Source organism: Scyliorhinus canicula, chromosome 19, assembly GCF_902713615.1.
Source record: "Scyliorhinus canicula chromosome 19, sScyCan1.1, whole genome shotgun sequence".
NCBI lineage: Eukaryota > Metazoa > Chordata > Chondrichthyes > Carcharhiniformes > Scyliorhinidae > Scyliorhinus > Scyliorhinus canicula.
Window position 1 is genome coordinate 5,036,892 of NC_052164.1, and position 13,359 is coordinate 5,050,250.

The 13,359-nt window shown below is 46.4% G+C and overlaps 2 non-coding genes across 2 annotated transcripts; both read right to left on the bottom strand.

The window, feature by feature from the left end:
* Nucleotides 1-12,311: 12,311 nt before the first annotated feature.
* On the bottom strand, nucleotides 12,312-12,418 carry LOC119954588. The gene has a single exon (XR_005458270.1). It is a non-coding gene; the product is annotated as a U6 spliceosomal RNA (small nuclear RNA).
* A 295-nt stretch (nucleotides 12,419-12,713) lies between these two features.
* LOC119954576 lies at nucleotides 12,714-12,900 on the bottom strand. The gene has a single exon (XR_005458267.1). It is a non-coding gene; the product is annotated as a U2 spliceosomal RNA (small nuclear RNA).
* Between the last annotated feature and the right edge of the window lie 459 nt (nucleotides 12,901-13,359).

Sequence of the window (13,359 nt, forward strand, 5' to 3'; positions counted from 1 at the left end):
TTTAAAAGGGCCGTGGTCTTGCCAGCTCAGCCGCCGGGAAGCACCTGGGAAGTCATGCCTGATACGGCATTTAGAACTTGTCCCATCAAATCACACCCTCTAAGTGCAGTACTTGAGGAGTGCCGCTCTGTCTTTTGGAATGAGATGTTTAACTGTGGCCCCCATCTACCGTCTCAGGGTAAAAGATCCCATGGTACTGTTTCAAAGAAGAGCCAGAACATTCTCCCCCGTGTTTCAGCTAATATTTATCCCTTAAGCAACATCACTGAACAATTGATGATCTAATTGTTAATATATTGCGGTTTGTGGGGAGCCTGCTGTGCGCAAATTGACTGTCATAATTACTGCATTCTAACAACAACAGTATTGCAAAAAGTACTTAATTACCTGTAAAGGTCTACTCCAACCCCACAAAAATCTCCGTTCTCCTCTATCCCTAATTTTCTTTGGTTGCTGTGCCTAGAGTTTCCGAGGCCTTTCTGCCACTTTCTCTTTCCTCCATTGAAGTTCTAGAAACCTACTTCTTCATCCTCATTTTTGATCATCTTCCCGAATTTATTGAAAATAAATTTAGGGTACCCAATACATTTTTTCCAATTAAGGGGCAATTTAGCGTGGCCAATCCACCTACCCTGCACATCTTTCGGTTGTGGGGGCGAAACCCACGCAGACACAGGGAGAATGTGAAAACTCCACATGGACAGTGACCCAGAGCCAGGATCGAACCTGGGACCTCGGCGCCATGAGGCAGCAGTGCTAACCACTGCGCCACCGTGCTGCCCTATCATCTTCCCTAATGTCTCCTCTGTGGCTTCGTGTGAAATTTTATTTGAGTACAATGCTGTTTAGGACATTTTACTTCCTACTGTGTTAAAGATGCTATATAAATGCAAGTTATTGCTGCTGCTTTATGAGATGCCACATTCAATGTCAACAGCTGATTGAGAGGACATGAAATGGAACTGTCTTGGGTGAGAGCAGTAAATTGAATTTATATGACTCATCTGTTTTGGAGACAACCAAAGTTGGCTTACGCTGGAGGTCGCTAGAACTACATGATTGGGGTTGTGTGCTGTTGTGTTTCAACCCCAAGCTGCCATAACTGCAGGCCATACCTTCCACGTGCTGTATAGCTGATACCAGCTGCAATCCACAAAGCATATTACCTCATTTTGTTTCTCAGTATATTTAGCATTGAGCTGTACCTGGATGTGCACACCTGGAGTTTTTTTAAAATCACAAAACATTACCTGCAGCCATCTGAGGAAGACTAACTTCAGTTTGCCGTTCAAAGAAAGAGTTTGCATATTTCTAAAGCACCTTTCACAAGCTGAGACATCACAAACCATTTTGCCGCCAAGGAACTACTTTTTTTCTGAAATGTTGTTACTGTTGTAATGCAGCCAATTTTCAAACATAAGTTCCCACAAAGAGCACTGAGAGAACAGCAAGATAATTATGTTTTCATTAATGTTGATTGAGGAATAAATATTGGCCAGGTGTCAGGGAGAATTTACTGCATTTCTCCAAATAGTGGACTGGGACCTGTAACTTCCACCTGAGAGACAGACAGGGCTTCAATTTAATGTTCTCTCCAGAAGGCAGTGGCTCCAAAATTGTAACGCTCACTTAGCTCCGGGTGTCAGCTCGATTATGGTAAACACTCTCGGCACTGACAAGGGATGAGCTGGACCAAGGGAAGGACTCTGAGCTTTGCCAATATCACAAAGGCAAATGAACAATAATGGGGAAGGAGGGCTGGGCAAGGAGGAGGGTGGGAAGGGCGAAGGCTCATGGTGGTAGATAAAGGGGCAAAGAAGTGGATGAAGAAGATGAACAATGGAAGGCAGAGGGTAGACAGAGTAGTGGGGCCCTAACAAGACTTCTCACAAACTCACAAGCAAGGAGGGATAAAAGCATACCACATATTTCACTGGAAGGGGATGTATGAAGACCCCAGAGATGGTGGATAGAGGTCCAAGGGGGCATGGGTGCCTTGCGTGATGGGTTCGGAGTCGGGATCGGGAGGTTGAATTGAGGAACAGGCCTAATTTTCAGGCTGCTAGTCTTTTCTGTCCGGGTTGCTGACATCCTGCACGGTCTGGTGAAAACAGGTGGGCTGGGGAGAGATTTTACTGGACCGGTGTTTAAATACGGCGCAGGAGCTTTAACCCAATAACCCAACCGGCTGATGGCATGCGGACAAATTGTCATTATGGATGGCCAGGAGATTCAGGGAGGAACGCACCTGGGCATAATTAATGAGATTCCAATCTGGGGTGGGATCCTGTCATTCTGACCAGCAGGAAAGACATCGCCAGAGCCAGTCGCCACCGCACTTAGTCTCAAAAACGGAAGATTCTGCCCAGGGAGTTTGCAAAAGACAAAGAGGAGAAAGAAGAATATTTTGGAACACTTTTTTTGTTCCATAACTTATTTCAATTCTGCTGCCAACTCTCAGCAAGCCGACTGGCTTACCTCATGGCTTCCAGTCAGAAAGAAAAACTCAGCCGGCCCAACTATTTCAATTACATCAATAACACCACCAGAGGCATGTAGATTGCAATCTTCTTTTAAATCATCCTGACATAATGTGATCATAAATTGGAATGGAACTCTCTCTCTCAGTGTCTCAGTTACCTTTCAGCACCTCCATTTACTGATACCTCACACAGTACCTGGATGACAACAATTGTTTTATTATTACAAGGTTGACCACATAATTGTTGTTTCCTACTCTTTCTTAACAATCTTGCGGTTTTAAAACCAAAGGATTACACATAAATGTATCACCGATCCTCATACTTTCTCATGCCAGCTCTGACAAAACCACTGTTCTGATCTGTCACTTTGCATGTCAAAATTGTACGGCATTATCTTTTATTTAAAAATAATTTGTATTCAAATTTTTGCATAATATCAACAACAAAAAGACAGATTTTTTTTTGCAAAGAACAGAAAGAACAGTCCCCCCTCCATGCATACACAGCGGAAGAGATAAACCAACACCCATCATTCCCCCAAAACATCTGCCCGTCCCTTCAATAGACAGGACAGACCCCCCCACCGCGTATACTCCACCCCCACCACGTATACTCCCCCCCCCACCGCGTATAATCCTCCCCCCCCCCCCCCGGGTTGCTGCTGCTGGCCTGTTTCTATCATTCTGCCAGGAAGTCCAGGAATGGCTGCCACCTCCTGAAAAACCCCTGCACTGATCCCCTTAGGGCAAATTTCACCTTCTCTAGCTTGAGAAACCCTGCCATGTCGTTGACCCAGGCCTCCACGGTTGGGGGGCCTCTCCTCCTTCCACTGAAGAAGAATCCTCCGCCGGGCTACCAGGGACGCAAAGGCCACAACACCGGCCTCTTTCGCCAATTGTACGGCATTATCAATCATGTTTGGTGACGTCAGTTCACCTGGAATCTGGATGTGAAGATTACGTTTGACCTTTTGCTGATATCCACATTTTTAATTTGTGTCTTGACATTTGTAACTGTAAAGCAGTCGAAAATAAGAAAAGAGTTGTGACCATCTTAAACACTCAGCATTTTCAGCCTATCTGGAGTCAGCTCGATTCACTTTCTAGCGCTGGAATTGGGGTGGGTGGGGGGATTGGGGGGGGGGGGGCGGAAGCAGGAAATATTTCTACTTGTTTACTGCCTTTAAATTGATATGACTTCTTAAACTGAGACCCTGCAATAATTATCCCTAAACCAACATCACAACAATAAGTTTATGTAAAAGCAACATATTGCAGACGCCAGAAATCTGAATTAAAAATAGGAAGTGCTGGAAATACGCTGCAGGTGCGGCAGGATCTGTGTTTCGAGAAACAGTGAAAGTTTGAGTCAAATGTGACTCTCTTTCAGAACGAAAACAAGGGGCGGGATTCTCTCAGCCAGGCCGGAGAATCCCCTCGACCGGCGCGCACCGCACCATGCCCCGACGCTGGCACGCGAATCTCCGCAGAGTGGCGAATCGGCGCCATTGGCACGGCACCAGTCGGCGCGGCGTGATTGGCGCGGCGCCATGAACCGCTCCAGTGCCGTGCTGGCCCCCTGTAGGGGCCAGAATTGCTGATCCTGAGGCCGTGTTGACGCCATCGAGGAACGCGACGGCGTTTCCGGCGGTGTCAACACTTGGCCTCAGGATCACAGAATCCCGCCCCACATTGATCATTATCACACTGCTGTGTGAGGGAACTTGCTGCAAACAAATTCACTGCCATGTCTCCTACATTATAACAGTGAGTACACTTCAAAGAAAAAATGTTCTTCAATGTGCTACGGGACATCCCGAGTTTGTGAGGGATGCTATAGAAATGCAAGCTCTCTGGCAGCAGGGGGCTGTACGGTTTTATGATGTGGCAGAGTTGTAGCTTTGCTCATGCAGCTGGCTTTTAAGAAGCTCTTCCGGCAGCAACAATAATCTTTGGCACAAATTTCTGTCAGATAATGTGCGTGCCCAAACAGGCAGAAGTGTACATTTGAAATCGGATCACCCAAACGGTAGGCATTTGATAAATGACTGCTGAGCCTCATAAAACACAGGCGAACATACGATCGAGGAACAGGAGTCTCGTGGCCCTTCAGCCCCTCGAGCCTGCTCTGCCATTTAATAAAATCACAGCTGATCTTATAACATCAATCTGTATGCCACCTACCCCTAGATAGCCTATCCCCTCTTTGTTTACCAAGAACCTATCCTCCTCTGCCTTAAAATTTCTCAAAGCCTCTGCTTCCACCCTCTATTCAGGAAGAGAGTTCCCGAGACTGACAACTCTCTGAATTTAAGAAAATTGCATCTCCATTTTAAATGGGCGACCCCTTATTATTAAGCAGTGATTCTTGTTCTAGATTCTCCCACAAGAGGAAACATCAGCTCCACACCCACTCTGTCAATACCCCTCAACAACTTACATGTTTCAATCAAGTCACCTCTTACTTTTCTAAATTCCAACAGATACAAGCTGAGCCTGTTTAATCTTTCCTCATAGAACAACTCACCCATTGCAGGTATTAGTCTAGTAAACCTCTTTGAACTGCTTCCAACACATTTACATCTTTCCTAAATAAGGTGACTAATACTGTGCACAGTACTCCAAATGTGGTGTTACTTGTGCCGTGTACAACTGAAGCATAATCTCCGCACTTTTGTATACAATTCTGGTCACAAATGATAATGTTCTATTAGCTTTCCTAATTACACGCTGTACCTGCAAAATAACCTTTTGTGATTCATGCACTGGGGCACCCAGATCATTCTTTTAAATTAATTTTTACGTAATGTGGGCTTCTCTGGCTATAGAACATAGAACATAGAACACTACAGCACAGAACAGGCCCTTCGGCCCTCGATGTTGTGCCGAGCAATGATCACCCTACTCAAACCCACGTATCCACCCCATACCCGTAACCCAACAACCCCCTCCTTAACCTTACTTTTTAGGACACTACAGGCAATTTAGCATGGCCAATCCACCTAACCCGCACATCTTTGGACTGTGGGAGGAAACCGGAGCACCCGGAGGAAACCCACGCACACACGGGGAGGACGTGCAGACTCCGCACAGACAGTGACCCAGCCGGGAATCGAACCTGGGACCCTGGAGCTGTGAAGCATCTATGCTAACCACCATGCTACCGTGCTGCCCCTAATTCGCTATGCCACAAATCGCTTCCCATCCTATCATTTTGGGAGGTCTAATGCAGGTCGGGAATATACAATGAATGGTAGAACCCTCAAGAGTATTGACAGTCAGAGAGATCTAGGTCTACAGGTCCACAGGTCACTGAAAGGGGCAACACAGGTGGAGAAGGTAGTCAAGAAGGCATATGGCATGCTTGCCTTCATTGGCTGGGCATTGAGTATAAAAATTGGCAAGTCATGTTGCAGCTGTGTAGAACCTCAGTTAGGCCACACTTGGAAAATAGTGTTCAATTCTGGTCGCCACACTACCAGAAGGATGTGGAGGCTTTAGAGAGGGTGCAGAAGAGATTTACCAGGATGTTCCCTGGTATGGAGGGCATTAGCTATGAGGAGAGGTTGAATAAACTTGGTTTGTTCTCACGGGAACGACGGAGGTTGAGGGGCGACCTGATAGAGGTCCACAAAATTATGAGGGACATAGACAGAGTGGATAGTCAGAGACCTTTTCCCAGGGTAGAGGGGTCAATTACTAGGGGGCATAGGTTTAAGGTGCGAGGGGAAAGGTTTAGAGGAGATGTACGAGGCAAGATTTTTACACAGAGGGTAGTGGGTGCCTGGAACTCACTGCCGGAGGAGGTGGGGGAAGCAGGGATGATCGTGATGTTTAAGGGGCATCTTGACAGATACATGAATAGGATGGGAATAGAGGGATACTGACTCCGGAAGTGTAGAAGATTTTAGTTGAGACAGGCAGCATGGTCGGTGCAGGCTTGGAGGGCCGAAGGGCCTGTTCCTGTGCTGTACTTTTCTTTGTTCTTTGTTCTATCCCTAATTGCCCTTAAGAAGGTGGTGGCGAGCTGCCTTCTTCAGCCGCTGCAATCTATGAGGTGTAAGATCACCCACAGTGCAGTTCAGGAGGGAGTTCCAGGATCTTGACGAGCCACAGACCCAACAACAGTTAAAGAATGGCAGATGTATTTCCAAGTCAGGATGGTGTGTGACTTGCAGGGGAACCTCCAGGTAGTGGGGTTCCCATGAATCTGTTGCTCTTGTCTTTCTAGATGGCAGTGGTCGTGGGTTTGGAAGATGCTGCTTAAGGAACCTTGATCAGTTCCTGCAGTGCATCGTGTAGATGCCTTATGTTGGAAGGAAGGTCATTGATGAAGCAACTGAAGATGCTTTGACCTAGGGCGCTACCCTGAGGAACTCCTGCAGTGATGTCCTGGAGCTGAGATAACTGACCTCCAACAACCACCACCATCTTCCTTTGTGCCAAGTATGGCTCCAACCAGCGGAGAGTTTCCCCCTGATTCCCATTGACTCCGGGGGCTGGATTCTCCATCACGCCGTGCCACATTTCTGTTTCAGCACACCGGCGGGATGCTCCATTACGCCAGCTGTGCAATGGGGTTTCCCATTGTGGAGATCCTCATGCCGTCGGGAAACCATTGGGCTGCCGGCAAAATGGAGCATCCCGCCGGCGGAGAATCCAGCCCCAGTTTTGCTAGGGCTCCTTGATATCATACGCAATCAAATGCTGTCTTGATGTCAAGGACAGTCACTCTCACCTCACCTCTGGCATTCAGCTCTTTTGCCCATGTTTGAACCAAGGCTGTAATGAGGTCAGGAGCTGAGTGACCCTGGCGGAACCCAAGCTGAGCGTCCGTGAGCAGGTTATTGCTGAGTAAGTGCCTCTTGATGGCACTGTTGATGACCTCTTCCATCACTTTGCTGATGATTGAGAGTAGACTGATAGGATGGTAATTGGTCGGGATGGATTTGTCCTGCTTATTGCTTGTGTACAGGACAATTTTCCACTTTGTTGCTGTTTCTTGATATCATGTGGGGTGAATCGAATGGCTGAAGACTGGCATCTGTGATGCTGGAGACCTCCAGAGGAGACTGAGAAGAATCATCTGGCTGAAGATTATTGCAAATGCTTCAGCCGTGTCTTTTGCACTGATGTTCTGGGCTCCTCCATCATTGAGGATGGGGATATTTGGGGCAGCACGGTGGCGCAGTGGGTTAGCCCTGCTGCCTCACGGCGCTGAGGTCCCAGGTTCGATCCCAGCTCTGGGTCACTGTCCGTGTGGACTTTGCACATTCTCCCCGTGTTTGCGTGGGTTTCGTCCCCACAACCCAAAAAGATGTGCAGGGTAGGTAGATTGGCCATGCTAAATTGCCCCTTAATTGGAAAAAATTAATTGGGTACTCTAAAAATTTTTTTTAAAGGATGGGGATATTTGTGGAGCCTCCTCCTCCAGTGAGTTGTTTAATTGTTCACCATCATTCATGACTCAATATGGCAGGGCTGCAGTGCTCAGATTTGATCCATTGGTTGTGGGATTGCTTAGCTCTGTCTGCACCTCAGAGCTTTGCAATCTCGTACCATTTAGACAACATGTTTTTCTTTTATTCTTCCTTCCAAAATGGACAATGTCACATCTAACCATAATTATACTCCATTTGCCGGATTTTGCCCACTCACTTAGCGTATCTGAATATTTTTGTAGCCTCCGTATGTCCTCTTCCCAACTTACTTTCCTCCCTATCTTTTTGTCTTCAGCAAATTTGGCAACCATCTCTCAAATCCCAACATCCAAGTCATTTATATAAATTGTAAACAGTTCAGGTCCCTGCACTGATCCCTGTGGCACACCACTAGTTACATTTTGCCAACTTGAGAAAGAATCATTTATGCCGACTCTCTGCTTCCTGTTAGCCTGCCAATCTTCTGTCCATGCCAACATGTTAACCCCCCTAACATGAGCTTTTATTTAACACAATAACCTTTTATGTAACGCTTCATTAAATGCCTTCTGGAAATCTAAGTACATTACATCCACTGGTTCTTCTTTATCTACAGCACTGGCTACTTTCTCAAAGAACTCCAATATATTGGTTGAACACGATTTCCCTTTCATAAAACAACTTGATCATCTTCAGCTTATCCAAGTGCTATTACTTCTTTAATAATAGCTTCTAACATTTTCCATATGACAGATGTTGGGCTAACTAGCCTGTGGTTTTTCTCTTTCTGTCTCCCTCCCTTTTTGAATAATGGGGTTATATTTTCTACCTTCCCCGAATTTAGAGAGTTTTGGAAAATCAAAATGAATGCAACAACCATCTCACTAGACACTTCTTTGAGACCCTTGGAGGAAGTCCATCAGGATCTGAGTTGTTATCAGCCCACTGCCCCAACAATTTACTTAGTACCACTTACTCCTCTGCTGACTAATTTTCTGGAGTTCCTCCCTCCCTTCCATTTCTTTGTTTATAGTTGCTTCTGGGATGTTACTTGTATCATCTATAGTGAGGACTAATGTAAAATACCGATTTGATTTATCTACCATCTTATTTTGTTCCATTATGAATTCTCCATGCTTGGGCACACGGAGGCGCAGTGGTTCGCACTGCTGCCTCATAGTGCCGAGGACCCTGGTTTGATCCCGGCCCCGGGTCACTGTCCGTGTTGAGTTTGCACATTCTCCCCGTGTCTGGGTGGGTCTCACCCCCACAACCCAAAGACGTGTAGGGTAGGTGGATTGGCCACACAAAATTGCCCCTTAATTGGAGAAAATATTCAATTGGGTGCTCTAAATTAAAAAAAATAATTCTCCAAGCTCACTTTCTCCAACAACGCTCACTTTGGACGGGATTCTCCCCTACCCGGCGGGCGCAGGGTCCTGGCGTGAGGGAGTGGCGTGAACCACTCCGCCACGGGCTGCCCCAAAGGTGCGGAAGTCTCTGCACCTTTAGGGCCCAAGGCCTAACATTGAGGGGCTAGGCCCGCACCGGAGTGGTTGGCGCTCCGCCGGCTGGCGTGGAAGGCCTTTGGCGCCACACCAGCAGGGGCCGAAGGGACTTCGCCGGCCGGCGGAAGTCCGCGCATGCGTCGGAGCGTCAGCGGCTGCTGACATCATCCCCGCGTATGCACAGGAGAGGGGGTCACCTCCGCCTTGGCCATGGTGAAGACTATAGCGAAGGCGGAAGGAAAAGAGTGCCCCCACGGCACAGGCCCACCGGCCAATCGGTGGGCCCTGATCGCGGGCCAGGCCACCGTGGCCCCCCCCCCTCCCCCCGGGCCAAATCGCCTCCCCCCCCAGGACCCCGGAGCCTGCCTGTGCCGCCTGCTCCCGCTGGTAAGGTAGGTGGTTTGAGCCACGCCGGCGGGAGAGGCTTGACAGCAGCGGGACTCTTCGGCCCATCACAGGCTGGAGAATCGCCGGGGGCGGGGGCGCCGACTGGCGCGGCACGATTTCCGCCCCTGCTGAATCTCTGGTGGCGGGGACTTCGGGACACGGCGGGGGGTGGGATTGACGCCGGCCCCCGGCGATTCTCCGACCCGGCGGGGGGTTGGAGAAAATCGCCCTTTATTTTTTATTCATTTATTTTTTAGAATTTTTGAATACTCAATTCTTTTTTTTTCAATTAAGGGGCAATTTAGCGTGATCAATTCACCTTTCTTGCACACCTTTTTGGGTTGTGAGGCAATTGTAAAGGCTGAGGCTCCTGGGCTCCTGTCCTCAGAGCCCCTTACCTGCCTCACTTGCAGTCACTCTCCTGCCCCTGACCACTGACCAAATCAGAAGATCCTGTCCTAAAACGTGTGACTGCCTCCTGGTAAAAAGAGTCCAGGTAATTTGCAACCTCCTTGATGAATCGCACTATCTATAGTTCAGCCTCCAGCTCATAAACTCTGAGCTGAAGCTGCTCAAACTTCAAACACTCACTGCAGACTGTTTCCCCCGGATCAAACTAGCACCCTGAAGCTCCTACATGCTGCAGCTGTGACACATCACCTGTCTGCTATCCTTAATGTGTTCTAATTAACTATTTAATTATTTTGTTTAATTATATATTTTACTTTTGCTTTTATATATTTTATTAACAGTACCATCAGTTGCTCGACCATTTTGAACTTTAAGAATAGATTAAACTATAGTCACTTACCAGGTTCTCATGAAATAACTGGCTTCTTCTCCTGTAGCAGAATAAAACCACTCCCTGAAGACAGAGAAAGTTAGAAAACAAAAAGCAAACGAGCATCTCTTTCCCTGTCTTCCCTAACTCCCTTAATTATCAATTCCCAGCACTCTATTCTAAATCACACTTCTTGCGGTCAACCTTACCCCCTATGCGTCGAATTCCCGCTTTGAACCAAATTCCCAAGTATACTCACTCGGTCTCTGTCTTACTCAGGCCAAAATCTCCCCTCACTGACCATGTACCTCTTACTCATGCATGCATCACAAAGGCATTTTACATCCAGGCTTCAAATGGAGTTGCAAGAGCAAGGAGTGAAAAAGGTGAGGGCTCCATTGCCTGGAGCAATAAATAGGGAAGGGGGAGGGGGAAGGAAGAAAATGAGATGACAAATTCCCTCTATCAGTGTGACTCACTGGGAGCGCCCTCCTTCTTGAGTCAGAAGATTGTGAGTTCAGTCCTGCGCCAGGATCTGAGCACATAAACAAGGCTGACACTTCAGTGTAATACTGAGGGGGAGCTACACTACCATCTTTTGGATGCAACATTAAACCAAGGTCCCAACTAGTTATTGAGTCAGATGCGAAAAGTACTAAGCAGGAGACTTCTCTAAGTGTCCTGGTCAATATTCATGCTATAACCTACGTCAAGAAAAACAAATGAATTGCTTCATTATCCCATTGATGTTTATAGGATGTTGCTCTGTGCAATTTGGTTGTTGTTGTTAGTGTGTAAGGAACACTAACTTATGCACTATAAATTCTGTGAACACTGACTACACTTCAACAAGTCGCTAATTTGTTGTCCAGCATTTTGAGGCTTGTTGAGTGCATGAATGTTGCCGTATTGTATTTTCCCTTGTGGTTTCACTTGCTGTGTTCCAATGAGCATGTCTAAAATCCAATTTTCATTCAATGTTTGTTTTGTTTAACCAACCCGTGTTCCTTATCAGCCAGTGTATTGTGTCCTTAGAATCCTCTATCCACAGTCCGTTATCTCAAAAAAGTTTATATTGCTGTGAGGGCTCTCAGCTGCTCTGTTCTTTCAGCAGGATATCGTGCCAGAATTGGCTGCAGTTGCTCATAAAACATGAACTACATCTGTCTAGAACTGGACAACGTATTAATCAAACTGATGAAGCTCCCTCAGCTCCTCTTTGCACCCAATTATCAGATGATTTATAGAACTGACCAGAGCAGCAGGACTTGATGGAGTTCGCACTATGTAAGTGATTTACACTGTCCATAGCAAGACCCTCTATCTCTATGCAACTTTTGAATGCACATTCCCCTGTGAAAGACTAAATGACATGATGACAGATCAGTAGAACACAATACTCTCCTCCCTTCCTTTGCGTCTGGCTCCGCATGTATTATGATTGGCAAAAGCCACTGAGCCTTGGGGCTGGGAATTATGGACAACAGGATGGTGCTTCACAACAAAACCTTGCATTTATATCACACCTTTAAGATAGTGAAACTCCTCAAATCACTTTATAGGAATTATATCAAACAAAATTTGACACTGCGGCACATAAGAAAATGTTTGGTCAGGTACTCAAAATCTTGATCTAAGAGGCAGATTTATAGGAGGTGAGAGCTATAGAGGTTTAGAGAGGAAATTCCAGTTCACCGCATCTATGAATACGGTAAATTGTTCCTTCCTTATGTTTTTTTTTGGAACGCTTCACGGGTTTGCATGTCATCCATGCGCAGGGGCCATGCTAATCTTCTCTGTATCGTTCCAATTTTAGTATATGTGCTGCCGAAGTGAGCACGTTCCTTCCTTACTTGAGGAGAGGTTTGGGATGAAGCCTGATTTAATGCTGAAGTTTTGTTGGGTTTGATACTCTTTCCTCCTTGCAAGCGTCCTATTTAATTTCTCTCCCGCTCTCTTGAGCCCCAGTTTTAAGGGTGTTGGTCATTTTATGGTATCTGCCCAAGGCACCAATTCCCATGAAAGTTCACTCCAGAGACTTGAGCTCAAATCTAGACTGACATTTTCACTGCAATACCGAGGGAAGGTAATATATTCAGATATGCTGATTTCCTGATAAGCTTTTTTTAAAAAATTAATTTATCTGAGTTACAAAGCCAGGGCTCAGAGTGTGGGTCAGGGGCAAGCCCCTAATCCAGCTCCTTGCCTGCTCCAAAAACCAATTCAAATTGAATCCAATTCATCGTCCCCACAAGAGAGACATACCAGATCTGAGCCAAAAGGCTACTGCACTTGATCTTAGCCAAAAGGCCGAGAAGTGATTTCCTGATAAGATATTAAACCAACCCCGTTTTCCCTTTCAAGTGGATTTAAGGGTCCCACGGTACAATTTCAAAGAAGAATTCTCAACCAATACCATGAAAAAAAAATGGATTATCTTTCTCTCACATTGTTGTATCTGGGAGCTTGCCATGTAAAAATTAATTGTGCCAGATTTCCTATACTACAAGAGGGCCAACACTTTGAAACATTGTCTGTTGGCTTTTGCATGTTTTGAGTTTGTGAAAAGTGCCATCTTCAAGCAAACCTTTTGTTCCTCCTTTTGATAACTTATCTCCATCGGCCTGGATTTCTGAGGCCAACAGTAATGGCCCAACCATGCCCCAGATGACATCAACTCATTTAGCACAGATTGGGGAATAAACTGGTAATCATTGTGGGCAGTGCCAAGTACCAGCTGCAGGGCCAGCCACTAAGTGTTTGCATCTGCTTCATATGGTA